Here is a 15,936-nt window from a genome sequence, read left to right on the forward strand (position 1 = left end):
ATTTAGTCAAAAGACTTATAAAAAAACAATAAAAATAAAAATAAGGTAAATTTTGGTGTTGTGAGGGATGATTATAGTTTTTATATATAACTAGCAAGAGGCCCGCGCATATGCGCGAGTGGGTGATTAAGTTTGAGCAATTAATAACAGATATATGAGAAGAAAATATAGAAATTGGATAATAATATGTTTGTCATCTACATTTATGAAGCTTAGAAATATGATGAAAATGATGTAAATAATAATTCTGGATCATGCATTAATTAAACATGGTAAATTAGTATAAATACATGGCAAGAAAAGAAAATTTGTTTGTTGAAGCAAAAGTGTAAATTTTCCATTCTAAATTTGATAGCTGTGCTGCAATAAACAACATAAATACCAAGTGAGTTTGTAAATTAATAATGTGTACAACATATAGATAGAATGATAAGGGTAAAACTTGGTAAAATTTTAGAAAGAAAATATTGAGACATAAATAAGGAAGAAATAGTTAAGAAATAATTCAAAGAAATTGAGAATATAATCCTTACTTATTGTGTGTGACACAATACAGCGGCAAAATCAAATATTTCTAAAAACTTCATGATAAACGACATTGTTGGTTTTAGTGTAATTATTTGAATTGTCATGAGAAATAACAATCTTCAGTCCATATTTATTAGTAATTCTTGATACTGTAACATATAGTTGGCCATGTGTGAATACTGGCTGTTTAAGGAGTAACCCAACATAATCCAATGATTGTCCTTGACTTTTATTTATAGTCATGGCATATGAGAGCATCAAAGGGAATTGCCTTCGTTGAAACTTAAATGGCAGTTTTGTATCCGAAGGAGTTAATGTCATCCTAGGTATGAAAACCTTTTCACCAATATTTGATCATAATAAGACTTCTGCTTCGATAACTTTGTTGCCAAGCCTTGTGATAACTAATCTAGTACCATTACAAAGGACTACTGAATGATCAATATTTCTAATAAGCATGACAGGACAGCCTTGCCTAAAGCAAAGCTCATGATTTCGAAGTCCGGGAGATTTAATAGTTGCCAAAAATTCTGGAGTGTGCATTGATGCCAGATTGTCTGCTGCACTTTCTTTAAAGGAAGGTGAATCGGAGTTGAGATAAACTTTTTTTTCATTTTTATTTAAAGCTATCATATAATCATTAACCCGTTCAACAATGTTGACTGTTGGAGCCAAAATAGTACGGCCATGCAAATTCCTGAACTTTGTGGGATCCTTTAGGTAGTCACTATATGTAGCTTCAACAATTGTAGGAATTGGGTCATTAAAATTTGTAATTAAGAGTTCAGGTGGTATAGGGACCACACTGTATCCATCTTCTGAATGAGCAAGCTTTCCATCTCCTAAATCAAGGATCCACTGTGCAAATTCTTTTTGTTCTCTTACGCTTTCATCTTCTATTGAAGACCTTAATCTTATATTCTGAGTTAAACTTAATAACTTGCATTCATGTCATAGATAAGAGGAATTAATCGATGCATTAACAATATCTTGTCTAGATACCTTTGTTATCACTGGGAGGATTTGCCTAAAATCACCACCAAAGACGACTGTTTTCCCCCCAAATGGCAACTGTAAACTTGAATGATTTATGTGCTGAAGCAAGTCTCTCATAGTTTGATCTAGTGCTTCAAAGAAAAATTTATTCATCATTGGTGCTTTATCCCAAATAATAAGTCTGGTTGCCAAAATTGACTAAGCTAGTGGGCTTCATTGTTTTATATTATAGGTGGAATATTCATCAGGAGTTAGGGGGATTGCAAACCTGGAATGAGCTGTTCTTCCTCCAGGTAGCAAGAGTGAAGCTATTCCATTTGAAGCAACTGTTAGGACTTTTTGACCCTTTGATCTAAGAGCAGTTGAGATAGTATTCCAAATGAAAGTCTTTCCTGTAGCTCCATACCCATATCTGAATTGACAGCTTGAAGGATTTGGGTCATATACATATTTTTGTTCTGTTGTCATTTGTGATAAAAATTGCTTGTGTTGCTCAGCCAACATAACTCGATCATAACGGAGTTCATCCAATATTAATTTGTTTTGCAAAGAGCCACGTCTCATGCTGTGGATGTTATCCATGTTGGGAAATCGCATTGTTGCATATTCTCGAAGTATTTTGCCATTGCTGTTAAGTATTTGTTCAATCTCTATTAGAGTAAGCTCTGATAATTCATCATTTGATAAAACCAAATCTGCAATTAAAATTGAAAATGAGTATTAGAAAATTCACCCTAAAAACACCTTAAGACATTTGATTGTACATTGTGACATTTATATTTGCTAAAAAGTTTCAACAATTTTGATATTAATAACATAATAAATGATATCATGTGGACATTTGATGAAGAAAGTTGCAGCAAAATATATTAAAGAATAAGTTCAAACATGGTAAATTGAACATAGCTATATGATTATGTAGTATCCCATCTAAAAGTAAAGTCCAACATTTTTGCCAAACTACTTCAGGCCGAGTCATTGAATTTGACCACAAAAGATTTGCAAACAACTTTCTCAGATAAATCCAGAACTCCAATGACTTGCTTCTTCAATAGAATTAATGTATTCTTGATCATCATCAAGTAAACCACGCGTGTAAGATGCATCTCTGAATGTAGGATAAACAACATCATTGAAAGACCAAAGTTCTTCATAGCTTCTTGACCCTTTAACAATGTTGAGTAACATTCTTAAATAGTATAATTCACCTGCAGATGGAGGGACAAAGAATAATCTACCAATAACAGTGTTTGTTTTCCTAGGCTCCCATATTCTAAGGCTGCGTTTCCAAAAAAATTCAGTCGGAAAATTGTTATAAGTTAATTGTCTAGCTGCCTCATACTCTGTGTTTGCTTGAAACCAAGCTATGAACATGGATTCTTTAATTGTTTCTTTATCAAGAGTTCTTTGCAAATTGTCTTGATCTTCAAAGATAACTAGTTGTTCATCGGGCAAGTGAAAGCTTAACCGTTCAACTGAAGGTCTTCTACAGTGAATACCAAATGCAAATATTCTCCAAGCAGATTCACATAGAGAGATATACCGACAATCATAATACATTTTCACTTCATCTATGATTGAATTAGAATTGGGAAGCGTTGAAGTTGAATAAAAAGAAGCCGTGACTCGATCACTTCCTTTTGTTAACATACTTAAAAAGATACTTTATCAATCTTTATTGATTGCACCATTCAACATTGATATGAGTACCATACTTCATTAATAAGAACTTATTATGTGGCACAACATAATGATTATCCAAAAGAATACCTGAAACCTCAATGGTATGACCGTCATTTTGACGTCTATAAAGTGGATATCCATTTTGATTGATCGTGGTAAATTGTACAAATTTTTTAGGAAAATGTCGGGTGCAAACACCATCTCCATGCAAGGTGAATTTTTGTTTGCAATTCCACGGGGTCCATGCATCATAAAAGCCTTAATTGTCTGATAGTATTCTAGATCCAGATTCTGATTTGGAATTTCTACTGAGATAATGTTGTCTATGTCATTAGGACCAGGGAATTTTTTCTCTTGCGCAAGAAATAGTAGTATATGTGCATGCGGTAATCCACGCTTCTGAAACTCAATAGCATATATAACTGCAATAATAGATATGCATTAAGTATGATTGTATTATAATGGATTGAAATAGTTAACATTTTCCCATGAAAAGCGAGAGTTTGGAGTATTACCTGCCCTTCATGTACCAAAAATTCTATTCTTTTGGATATCTTTGGTGAGTATGATCAACTTTGCCCTGAATAATCTACAAACCATGTCTGGTCTATCTTCAGGTTTTAAATTCTTTTCCTTATAATAGTGCTTCAATTCTTCCCACTGGGGGTTGCAGGTTACTGTTGTAAATAAATCTAGATAACTAATTGACCTACAAATTGCCATTGCATCTTGGTAATTCTGAATCATATATCGTGGTCCCCCTGTGAATGTTACAGGTAAAACAATGCGCTTGCCTAGTGACGATGCCTCAGTTTCACCGTTCAGAATTGCATCTTTCAGACCTTTATAGATTTCAGCTCTGAATTGTCTTTGCTTTGAGTATACATATTTAAGTCTAGCCGCTTCAACCATTGAGAATGCATCAACTAAAAGCTGTTGAAAAAGTCGTCGAGAATACAACAAAATACCTTCATGACTTGGTCTATGCTGGATTCTAAATGCAAAAAAATCCCTCATGGTAACGTAGGAGATTTCCTATGTAGAATTTTTTGGCAATTTGTTTAAAAGGATGTTTTCTCTCCACCCGTCTTCACCATAAAGAAATAGTAAAGGATATTGTAATCCTAAATATGATGGGTTGAGTTCTGAAATTCGTTGAAGTTGGCCAGATTTTGTTTTGATAATAATATCTCTTTCTTTTGTATTTGAATCAAAATCTCCAACAACTAAACCTGCAACCTCATCAACAGATGGTAGATTATATCGCCTTCCATCTTTGCCCCTTTTTCCAATAAGCCGTAAACGAACATTAGTTTGTCGATTAGTTCTAATTACGTCTCGTACCATGCGAAAACTTTTTGCAAGAATGTTATGTTGATCCAGCATTTCAATAACATTAGATATGATCTCCAAATTCCATTGGTTGGTTTTGTTGTGTATAAATTATGCTCACTATGAAATAAAGCTTAATAAATAGAGGCAAGATTGAAGTAATACTAAATTAATACCTAAGAATGGAACAGCGATTTTTGATCTCATTTTGTGTATCATAGATGTAAAGTTGTACAAATTTTGCTGACTTCCCTCTTTTGGTAATAAGCGTCCCATTAAATGATAATTTTGACCATGTAATATAAATGTAGGAGGACCATCTATCTATTTTGCCACCCAATGAACGTAAAGCAAACATACTATTGTATGTGCGCGTGTTTTTTTGAAAGTGAGTAGCCTTTGCATCACAACAAAAAATTAGATCATTCAATATTTGAGGCGCTTCCTGTAATTTAGGTAATTCAACTTGGCCCTGACGATAACACAAAGTGAAAGTTGGATTCCTTGCATTATAGCTTTTGTTAATTTGTTCTTGATACCAAAACTCAGCTCCACAATGTCGGCATTTGAAATTCGAATCTCCAAGGTCTAGATAACCCGTGATATGAAAAATATAATGAGTTTGAAATTGTATAGGGCTATTTTGAAAAAAGCAGGAATAATTCTTTTTGCTGTTAACCGTGTGGCATTGGTTCTGAGTCATTATGAATATCGTGCTGCTGGTCTGGTTCTCCTGGAATGTAATATTATGATTTTGTTAGTAAGGCAGAAGGTAGCAAGTCAACTATTTGTATGTGTGAACCGAAACAAAGTTGGAAAATGTTCCTCACTTTTTAATTTAATTCAATTTAAACATGATATGGAATTGAGAACTGCTTAAACAACACAATTTTACCTTGATGCTCTTCTGCATATGATTTATTTTGTCTCTCAATATTGTAGTTCTGTAGATTGGGCCTTGATAAATAACTCATTCCATGATCTGTTAAAGAAAAATAAGGTAGTTATTATTTGTAAGCCAACTTGTAATAAAGATATGATTGTTGTCAAATATCTATCAGATATGTACTCTTAAATGGATAGCTCATGGAAATAAAATATGGGTGGAGGTATTTTTAATTTCTTCAATTACATCAATTTTAGCAAGTGGGTAAAAACTGAGAAGTTTAAAAGGCTTAAGGTTAGGTAATTTTAAAGGCTCAATTTTATAGTAAAAGAGAATGAGCATGTGTTATGCTCAATTATGGATTAGTGGTGTTCGTTATTAATATGGATTTTTTTTAATTTCCAATTGCAAATCGGAGGCTCAAATTTGGCTGGCACGAACAAACCGAATGTCCAATTTTTGACAAAGTAAATTCAAATTTATGGGAAAATCAAATTGAACCTTCGATTTATGTAGGGTTAGTTTTTTATTTTAAAGGAGAAACAAATCGGTGGATAGGTTTTTTGAAAAGAAAAATAAAGTTGCAGAAAACCTAAATCTGAGAGTAGGTTTTCTCAAAGAATTTTGAAAAATTCAAAAAAATCCAAATATGAGGGTAGATTTTGTGAAAAAGAATTTTAAAAATTTAGAAAATCTAAATAGGAAAGTCCAATTTTTGGTTTCCTAAATCTGACCATCTGATTTGTTTGTCACTGTCTTTCACAACCAAGGATAACACACCCAACTCCAATACAACACTACAAGAAAATAGAACATTTGTAACAAAAATTAGTAATTGTTACATAATAATAATAATGTTTTGTGACAACAATATAATTTGTTACAAAATTCAATATTGTTTGTAACAAGTTTTTTGTTTGTCACAAAATATAAAAATTTTTGTCACAAAGCATCTGTTCGGCTGATTTTTATATTAAACAAGATTCTTATGTAATTTTATTATAATTCAATATTTTGCATGATAGAGATTAAAATTCAGTAATGGAAGAATTATATTGTTTAATTTAAATAATTTATAGGTTTAATTACTATGTTATTCCCTATAGTTAATTTTTAATTAGGTCCCTATACTTTTTTTCTTTTAATCGAGTCCTTGCACCAATTTATTTTTTTAATTGGGTCCCTACACTTTTTTTTCCCTTTTATTTGAGTCCCTACACTATTTTTTTTAGTTGGGTCCCTATACAATTAAGCCAATTACTGCCAAAAGGGACCTAAATAAAAAAAAATTTAGTGCAGGAACCCAATTAAAAGAAAAAAAAAGTATAGGGACCTAATTAAAAATTTTGCGAAACTATAGGAACCAACAGAGTAATTAAACTTAATTTCTATTATAAATAAATTATGGTTTATTTTATTAATTTGAATTCTATATTTTTAGAAACTAATCTAAAGTAATTAAATTAGTTTTATGAATATTTAGAGTTAAGTTAATTAATATTTTTGTGAATTTTATTGTAATTGGTTATTTTATATTTTTATTTTATAATTTAAATTCCAAAATTCTCAAATTAAACAAAAAAAAACCCTAATTTCCCCTAACCCAGCTCCTTAAGCCACACAAACCCCCCTTTCGACGAAACACACACACACTTCACAACAAACCCACCCACGCAGAGATCAACGAGGGAAGAGAAGAGAAGAGAGTTGCCCGCTTGTTGCCGCCGCACCCAGCCCGTTCCGCCGCCACCAAACTGTCGAGCCCAGAGGAGAGAGTCACCGCTGTGCTGTCCACAAGAGAGAGCTCGCGCAGAGAGGGACAACTCGCGAAGGAGGGGTTGCTGCCTAGAGTCACCATCGTTCGTGCCTTGCCATCGCCGTTCTGCCTTCCATCAAGCTCGAACCGTCACTGTTCAAGTTGCTGTTGCCGCCATCACACGTAACGTCCCGCAGTTCCCCTCACCGCCGTCGATGCCGATCTGAGTAGAGGAGAGGAGGAAGAATGACAAGAAAGGAAGGGAGTCATCCGCGTCACCACCGTCGAACCACACTCACTGCCAGCGAAGCTTCTGTTGCCGTCGTTGCAGAAAGTGGGTTGCTGCTGCCGTCATGGCCGTCTTCCTTGCCGCTGCAACTTCATTCAATTCTCAACTGTTGTAACTTGCCACTGGTACCAATCGAGACCTTTGCTACTAATGGTTCACTGATAAGTTCTGTGAAGTTCAATTTTTTATTTCTATCTAAAATTCTGAGCTACTTTTTTATTTGGTGTAATTTTAATATCTAGGTATTCATAAAGTTATTCTTATTTTGTTGATTTGATTTTATTTTTCGTGGTTAAGTTTGAGAGAGACAAGGAGAGGAGAGTAGCGGCTCATAGGAGAACAGTGCTGAGAAAAGAAAGCCAAGTTGCTGAACATTCTAGAAGGCTTCGCGCCATTGAGACTCAGATCAATCGAGAGACCTCAAAGATGAGAAAAACTATTGCAGAGGTGTCTAATTTGCACAGGTCAAGTACGTTGCTAATCTTATTGTTTTTATTGAAAATTTGGTAGCAAATTTTTCATGCTTGTTATGATGTTGGAACTTGAGAATTTGATTTAGATGAAAAGTTGGCAGATAAGCATTCAACATGAATTCCTGCTAACGTACATTTACCTTTATAAATTATAACAAAATAGGTCCATCCATTTTGTGTGCCTTGAATGCTTTTCTGTATTCATGTTTTCTCTTTTAGGACGTTAAATTTTCATGTTAACAATGTGACACCCTAATGTACATGCTATGGAAGATTAAATACTTTGTACAGTTTAGCCTACTTATCATCAGGTAAATCCTATGGATGTTTCTGATTGACAAGTCTCAACCATAAAGTCTGAAAGTAATAGGTTTAATAAATGAGATAGTTAGCAAAAAGATTGCAAGTTCTTTGTGCTTCTGTTGCGTCTTCCTGTCTCAGCAATTCAGCATGTGTTGACGTCACACACTGCTCGTGTTCATATTTTTTTGCTCAATGCGTGATTTTGATCTTTATCCAATAGATACGATTCTTTGTGCTGATGTTGTGGATGATTGCTCAATCTAATCCTTGTGTTATGTGGATGTCTAATCGTTCCTTGCTATCTTCTGTAGATGAGCCAGGCAAACAGGTTAGGAGTGCTATCAGGATTAAAAACACCATTAAATCCTACGTAGCTTTCAAGCTAGAGTGAATATCTAAAACTATTTATTTATTCCCCTCTTTTAGCATTTCCTTTTCCCCATTTCTAGTTTTTGTTACTATTGAGTTACTTCGGCTTTGAACTCAATTGCGTATTCTTTGTTTCTTACTTACTTTGTAATAGTTTGCAGGAGAACAATTCGATACCACTATATTAATTGATTATTGATATATGTTATGATTTTAAATCAATAGGATAACTTAGCTATATGTCTTGACAAGATTCCCTTTTTTTATTATTATTTCATATGTATATGCAGTTTCAAACGACTGCACCTAAAATCTGTTTCATGAGTCCACCTGGGGCTATCCTCGCACTGGGTGAGAGTATCATAGCAACTGGTAATGATCAATATATTATTTCTCTGTATTTTCCTTTTTATGTGTAATAGAAGATTGTTGGAAATACAAGGCCAAGTTACCTTACCATTTATGTTTTACTTGATAGTGTTTAGGTGCTTCTCTATGTTCTTATCTTGTATTTTGACATAAACCTCATTATGGAACTTTATGAGTGTAAAAGCATAAAAAAATTCAAGTATATTTGTTATGAAGATTTTGGTGAAAATTGTGTTTTGTAGTGATTGTTTGACAATTGATACTTATGTAAATTTAATAACTTTGCTCACTAAGTTGTGATTGAATTGTGATTAATTAGCCCAAGTTTATATATTGAATTTGTAATTCTTGATAATTTGCATTCTTGATTGGCTAGTTTTGAACTTTGAGAATAGATTCTTAAAGAATTAGTTAATTTTAACTTGTAAGTTCTAACTTAATTTTTACTCGGATGGAGATAATGTTATGTGTTATTTTTTAATTTTGGTTTTCATTGTTTATATTTGCAGGGGTACAAAATTGATGCCAACATGCTAGACTTTATATTGACTGAAATATGCTAGAAGAGTCAAGAATTATAAATTTTATATGATAAAATTTTATGTTAAGAAAAAGTTGTGTTTAGTTGAATTTGTAGACACTACAAAAAACATTATAATTATCGATGCCAAAAATTGACGGCTAGATTTAATGTCGATATTTTTCGATAGTTTTTCGTCGATACAATAAAAAAATAATTCAGAAATAAAAATATTAAAATCGACGACAAAGTCGTCTATTTTTTTGGCGACTTTAATATTATCGTCGTAACGTCGACTGTAAATAGGGTGAAAATGATTTTTCTTTAAAATCGACAAATACTTCGTCTATTTTAATATTTATAATATCGACGGCCCCTATTGTCGATAAATTTAAATGATAGAGATTCTTTGCAAAAATTAAATGAATGGTGTTAGATCTATTATATAAAATCGACAGTCAGGATGTTAATTTATTTTTTAACTAAAATCGACGACTTTTCTGTCGATTTTTATCAACAATAAATTACCCCCGCTCTTATTCCCCGCCTCACTCGTTTCCCCCTAATTCACAGGTTACATTTTACCTCAATTTCTGCTTTCTCCATTTCACCTCAGAAGCTTGTCCTCAACATCTCCGTTGGCGAGAGTGGCGATCGTCTCACCAAAATGATGGGAGATGTTTGATGGATAAATTAAAGTTCAGAAGCTCCATCCCTCGATAGATAAATCGTCTTGCTCGAATTGGTAAGTGAAGTTGTTGCTGTTTCTTGCATGTCAATCTAGACTTTGCTATATGCAATTTTATTGTTACGAATCCTAAATGTTAAGATCAGTTTAATTACATTGGGAATAATATAGACATAGACATACATAATTAATTGCATTGAAGAAACATGAAACATTTATCTAACATTCCAGCGAGTTAAGATCGATCACAAAAGATAGATGTTGTTTTGACATTGATGACCATGTTGTTACTGTGTTTTCAGTCTAGTATTATGTATTTGCTAGATCTTGCTTCCTGTGCTTGTAGGGCTCTTTCATTCCTAAGTATAACCACTTCTTTGGATATTGAGATGAACTGTTTGATCCTTGTTTTCGTTGAAGATGCTTCAATATTCAATTTCTAATTTTTACTCATTGTAATCACGTTTTTTTTTGCAAAGGTGAAGCATATGCAGGGTCGGTATGTGTGTTGTTTTTTCTGGCCTAGTGCCTGCTCTTTTTCTAATGAACCAAAGTAAAATGCGACCATGCTCTGCTGCATTTCTTTGGAGGGAAAAAAATCTGACTTCCATTTTAGTATTTTAAGAACAATTATTTTTATTAGTATTGTTACTTTCTATTATCCTTGTCACATTAATTTAATTAAAGTACATTCCTTGCGACTAATGTTATTGTAGGCTGAATGAGAAATTGACAATGCACCATCAACTGTCTTTGTATTGTGACATGATTTTCTTGGCAAATTGATTTACCAGTAACCAAGTTATTTGAACTTGAGAATTGAGATAACATCGCACATTCCATTTCTATCAAGAGTCCCAATACCCCTTTTTTTTTCTCATAGAGTCCCAAACTCCCAATATTCAAGTTTAGAGGTTGTGGTTTATTGTACAGTAGCTGAAGAGGGTCTATCATCATTCTGGAAGTTGAAATGTTTCTAAGGACTAATTAGAGTTAAGAGAAATGTAAGGTTAATAACAACTATTTTCTTTTCCATTTTCAGGTCTCTACAAATCAAAGTATTCTAGATTTGGAGATGGCAACCAAATTAGGATGGTGTGCTATTATTTTAGTGGACGTGCAATCAGTTATTTTAATGAACGTGCAATCAGTTATTTTGTTTAGTTATATGTGTACTATTTTTTGCTATGTTATTTGCAGATTAATCTAGTGGGATATTGTTCTTACCTATCTTTAGTGTTTTATGCTTGTACTGAAGTGTTGACTTTTAACAAATACTTTGTGAATTTAGTCAGGAAACATCAAGCAAACTCTCATGCAAAAAAGGGATGGGAATAATTTACTAATGCTGTTATAAAAACAATCTCACAGAAAAGGGAAGGTGTTGTCTTTCTGTTGTGGGGCAACTCTGCTCAGGAGAAATCTAGGTACTACCTCTATTGTATAACACACTAAAAGCTTACAAGCTTTAGAAACTAAATGTAGAGTCGGCATCCTGGGTTTATGTAGTCAGCTTGATCAAAAAAGATTAAACTTCAAGTATTTATTGTCTCTTTTTCAGAAATAGATGACAAGCATGTTTTTTTATGCAAATGTACATCTATAATGTATAAAACTATAAGCTGCTCCCAGAAGAGTTTCTATAAACTAATTTGGACTATTTTCTTTCCTTGCTTGAAAGATAATTTCTGCAAAACTTGTTGATGAGCTTGTATTGAGTGCATACTCAGGTTAATTGATGCAACAAAACATCATATACTTCAAGCTGCACTTCCTTATGGCTTGTCTGCAAATAGAGGCTTATTTGGGTGCAGGTAAGGTTGTTTTGAAGTATAATTTAATTGTGTTAATTTGGTAAATAATGAGCGCAAGAAGAACTTCTGAATTGGTAAATAATGTACACAATACTACTGCTCTATAATAGGACCTGCAGAGTTCTAAAGTGGAAGTTGTAAGTGTTAGCATCATGCTTGGTTGATTAAGTGGAGAGTGCAAATATATTTAGTCATCACAGTCTAAAATACGAACATTCTTTTAATCTCTTTCATCAACTTGGCATTATTGTATTAAAAAACATTTTTCACTTTTCTCCTACTCCACCACTGGTTTTCATTATTCATCTTCATGGCAGGTGATCTGAAATAGCTGTTTCATATTCTGTTCCGCTGACACATTGAGCCATATCTTGGTTTCCACTTAAATGAATAGAGACGTAGATCTCATATATTACTAAAAAAATATTTTGAAAACCACGTTAATCAGTTATCTATTTATCATCCCCCTAAACCAGTTTTCATGCTTACTTTCTATCTTGTGTATTCTGAATCCATCTGAGCAGGCACTTCTCTCGCACAAACCAGCTTCTGGAGAAAAGGGGAATAGATCCCATAGATTGGAAACTATAACATGTAGTGTTTGAACTTTGAAGCCCAAAGCTTTGTTCCTTTTCATCAAAACCTTTTTGAAGTTTGGTTTAAGTTCTTGGGTCTTGTAAGCTAGTAGTTCTCTTCACCTTATTTCAGTATTTTTATATGTAAAGTTTCATAATTAGCACACATAATGGGAAAAAGTTTGGAAGTTGTTTTGTTATTTAATTTTACATGTATTTCAGTATTTTTATATGTATAGTTTTCTTCTTGTGAATCAATATTATTAGGCATCATATTGATACATAATAATAGAATATTCTTCAAAAATTTATTTGCCTCATTTTTTAATCTTTAGTATAAATTTTATTTTTATATTTAAAAATTTATTGGTATTAATTGTCTACTATTTTCAAATAAAAAATGAATAAAAAATATAGCTATTAAAATCGACGACAATGTTGTCGCTTTTTAATTTAAAATAGACAAAAAATCAACGACATTCTTGTCGCTTTTTAAATTTAAAATAGACAAAAAAATAGATGATGACTTTGTTGATACTTTAATAATTGTTCATACCCTGGGTCGAGCTACCCAATCTGGGATGATTGGCGACAAAAGTGACCGACCTCTTCAGGTCAGACTATCCGACCTCTTCTCAAAGAGGTCGGTCAAATCGACAGGAAGCCCAAATAAAGGGCCCAAATAGAGGAACACGACCCAAATCCACAGGCCGTCCAAGCCTATAGAGATAAGGGCGATTCCCTTGAAGATAAGCTGACCTCAACTCAAAGATAAAGATAAGATAAGATAACTAACTTATCTTATCTAGAAAGGTCACTCTACAACCACTATAAATACACTGGAGCACCCAGGTATAACTCATACTCTGATTCTACAATAAACCTGCTTAATGCCCGTGCTAACTTAAGCATCAGAGTCTCTTGTAGGTACCCCCCACCCTCCGGTGACCAAGGATCAGAAGTGAAGCCAGTCCAACCAGTCGGACACAACAGCTCCGGCCGCCACCAGCCAACCGGAGACGTCATCTCCAACTAGTACAGAAGATCTCATCCGAGATCGGCCTACAGTTTCAGGTAACCCTCGGAACATTGGCGCCGTTGCCGGGGACCTGGAAGTCATCCCATCATCATGGCGGACGACCATGATTCAGATCTAGAGGACAGAACGCCGCACAAAAATGCGGACGCTACACCAAAAGATACTCCGGAGTCTAATGGAGACAAAAACTCATCAAATCCAGGAGTAATAGAAGCACTTCAAAATTGTTTAAAGCAACTTAAAAAAGAAAGCCAGCATCAACAAGAAGTTGGCAAGGATCTACAAAGAGAGGTAAGGCGACGTCGAGAGCTAGAAGATAAAATCCTACAACTCGAAGCCGATGTCAAAGCAAAGGCTACCCGGACCACCCCTGAGGACAATTCACGCAAAGATCAAGATCCATTCACTAGGGACATCATGAAAAATAAAATTCCTAAGGACTTCAAACTCCCGGATATGACTCTGTATGATGGCACTACAGATCCCAAGCATCACCTCAGCAACTTCAGAAGCAGAATGTACCTCACCGACGCCTCAGACGCTGTTCGCTGCAAAGCTTTTCCAACGACTCTCACGAAGACAGCAATTAGATGGTTCGACAACTTACTTCCTAAGTCCATATCAAGCTTTGACGACCTAGCCAAAAAATTTCTGGCCAGATTCTCCATCCAAAAAGACAAGGCCAAACACGCCCCCAGTCTAATAGGAATCAGGCAAAGGAGATCGGGAAAGTCTTCGCAACTACATGGAGAGATTCAACAAAACGTGCCTAGACATACAAAGCTTGCCAACAAAGGCCGCCATCATGGGCCTCATCAATGGCCTACGAGAGGGACCTTTTAGCCAATCTATATCGAAGAAATATCCCACATCTCTGGATGAGGTGCAAGAGCGAGCGGAAAAATATATCAACATGGAAGAAAACTCTCGGTTGGGAGAAACCTCAAAATCCGGATTCTCCTACCGAGACAAAGATAAATAATCCAAAAAGACGGAAGATCGACAAGGGGAGAAAATTAAAAAATATCACAATTACACCCCTCTTAGGGTATCCCTGGTAGATGTTTACAAAGAAGTCTGCCATACGGAAAAGATACCCCCAGCTCGACCATTCAAAGGCAAAAGAGGTGGAGAAAATCGGAACGAATACTGTGAATATCACCGAGTCCGAGGGCATTCCACCAACGAATGCTTCGACTTAAAAAACATCATAGAAAAATTAGTGAGAGAAGGAAAACTAGATCAGTTTCTGGCCACCCGAGATGATGATCAAAGAAAGAGAAGAAGGGATGAAGATGTCGGACAAGTCGAGCGATCACCTCGTACGCCATAAAGACATGTCCATATGGTACATGGAGAATTTGCAGGAGGAGGAATCTCCAAATCATCCCGCAAAAGATATCTCAAAGAAGTATATCATGTCGAAGGAAAGGAGGAAGCTCCCGACATCCCTGCAATCACATTCACCAAAGAAGATGCATCCGGTATCATCTCAGGACACGACGACCCCATGGTCATCACCATCATACTGGCAAACGCCAATCTCCACCGCACATTAATAGACCAAGGGAGCTTCGCCGATATCTTATTCAAAACTGCCTTCGACAAGCTCAGCTTAGAAGAAAAGGATCTTAGAGCATACCCTAACAGCCTGTTCAGACTGGGAGATACCCCAGTACAACCGCTACAATACGTGTCACTACATACAACCCTCAGAAAAGGGAACCAATCCAGAACACTCAAGATAGACTACGTCGTGGTCGACGTAAGTTCAGCCTACAATGCCCTAATAGGTCGGAAACACTAAATCAACTCGGCGCAATAGTCTCAACTCCACACCTATGCATGAAATTCCCAACTACAGAAGGGATAGCTACAATAAAAGCAGATCAAAAGATGGCACGCCGCTGTTATAATGAAAGTCTAAACCTCAGAGGCAGAGGAGAAGAATTCCATACAATTGAGCTTGGTGGAGTTCAGAGACGAGAAGAACTCCGTCCACAGCCCGAAGGAGAAATAGAGAAAGTTCAGATCGGAGATACCTCGGACAAAACAACTAATATTGGCACGATCCTGAAGGGAGACGCAAAAGAATTACTGGTACAGTTCTTACGAGATAATGTCAATCTCTTCGCATGGAAAGCTGCAGACATGCCAGGCATAGACCCCAAGCTAATGAGTCACAAGTTGGCGGTTGATGAGTGGATAATTTATACGCTTTTTAGCATTATTTTTAGTATGTTTTTAGTACATTTTAGTTAGTTTTTATTATGTTTTTATTAGTTTTTAAATAAAAATCCCTTTTCTGGGCTTTAC

The sequence above is a fragment of the Arachis ipaensis genome, chromosome B06, assembly GCF_000816755.2.
Source record: "Arachis ipaensis cultivar K30076 chromosome B06, Araip1.1, whole genome shotgun sequence".
Classification (NCBI taxonomy): Eukaryota; Viridiplantae; Streptophyta; class Magnoliopsida; order Fabales; family Fabaceae; genus Arachis; species Arachis ipaensis.